Genomic DNA, 1,811 nt, shown 5'->3' on the forward strand with positions numbered 1-1,811 from the left:
ACAAGAAGAGCAATCATGGTCAGTCTAGGGCTTTTCTGGTGGGTCTGGGTATGCAGGGGGATCTCGAGCTTGGGGAAGGGGTGGCGGTCGGAGTAATAGTGATAACTCCTACTTTACCTGCTTCAACTGTGGCGGAGTGGGTCACAAGAGACATGATTGCACCAGTGCCAGAGTAGGAGGAGGCTTTCCGGGGACTTATCAGGGGAACTTTTCTCAGGCTCTGAGCCAAAGCTTTGCTAGCAATAGGCCATCTGGGTCGTAGGGAAATCGTGAAGGGCAGAACAACAACAATGGCGACTACAACCGCAACAATGGAGGGTCTTATCAGCGTCCGAACAACAGTGTAACACAGAACTCGGCAGCTAAGCCGACTACTTCGACTACCACGGTCCAGGGTGGAGGTCAGAAAAGCAGTAGGAAGCTTTTTATGATGGCCAAGCAGGAGGCAGAGAACGATGCTCATGTGGTTACCGGTACCTTTCTTATTTATAATACACCATCTTTTGTTTTGTTTGATTCAGGGGCAACCCATTCTTTTGTGTCTAGGGGTCATGCCTTAGCTATGGGTTTGGGAAAATATGAACTTGTAAAGGATAGTGTGTTTATACCTTCTGGAGAGTCGGTATCTTGTTCTAAGTTGTATAGATATGTGTCCATGTTGGTAGGGGAGGTAGACTTACCAGTCAACTTGTTAGAGTTTCTTATGGATGGGTTCGAGATCATCGTCGGGATAAACTTGTTGGGCAAGTATGATGCTAGGATAGATTGCAAACAAAAGAGAGTGTCCTTAAAGGGTCCTAAGGGAGTCAGAGTATCATATAAGGGGTTTTTAGTGAGACCAAAGTGTAAGTTTATAGCAGTGATGACTTTAAAGTCATGTTTAAGAAAGAAGTGTCCCTTGATTCTTTGTCAGGTGAGAGATATGCGTGTGGAGGAGCCATCAACGTCTGATATACCCATGGTTGGGGAGTTTAGTGATGTTTTTCCAGATGAGATACCGGAGTTACCACCTAAGAGAGATATCGACTTCAATGTTGAGCTCAAACCGGGGACGAGACCTATATCTAAACCACCGTACCGTATGGGACCTAAAGAGTTGGAAGAGTTGAAGAAGCAGCTGAATGACCTGTTAGACAAAGGGTATATCTGGCCTAGTGTGTCACCATGGGGAGCACCAGTGTTGTTTGTGAAAAATAAAGACGGGAGCATGAGGCTATGCATCGACTATAGAGAGCTGAATCATGTCACGGTGAAGAACGGGTATCCTTTGCCAAGGATTGATGATCTTTTTTACCAGCTGAGTGGCGCAGGGTTGTTTTCCAAGATTGATTTGAGGTCGGGTTATCATCAGTTGAGGATAGCAGATGAGGATATTCCGAAGACAGCTTTTCGGTTATGTTATGGTCACTATGAGTACGTAGTGATGCCTTTTGGGTTGACGAATGCACCGGCAGTTTTCATGGATCTTATGAACCGGATTTTCAGCCCGTTCTTGGATAGGTTTGTGTTCGTCTTTATTAATGACATATTGGTCTACTCTAAGACTGAGGAGGAGCACGAGGAGCATCTGAGGTTAGTTTTACATATATGCCAAGCTATCTAAGTGCGAGTTTTGGTTAGAGAAAGTGGCTTTTCTGGGTCATGTGATATCTAAAGAGGGTGTGTCAGTGGATCCTAGCAAGATTGAGGTAGTGAATAAGTGGGAATCACCAGAGAATGTTGCCGAGATTCGGAGTTTCTTGGGTTTAGCTGGCTACTACAGAAGGTTCGTAAAGGACTTTTCTAAGGTCGCGAGACCTATAATAGCGTTG

Source organism: Silene latifolia, chromosome Y, assembly GCF_048544455.1.
Source record: "Silene latifolia isolate original U9 population chromosome Y, ASM4854445v1, whole genome shotgun sequence".
Taxonomy (NCBI): domain Eukaryota; kingdom Viridiplantae; phylum Streptophyta; class Magnoliopsida; order Caryophyllales; family Caryophyllaceae; genus Silene; species Silene latifolia.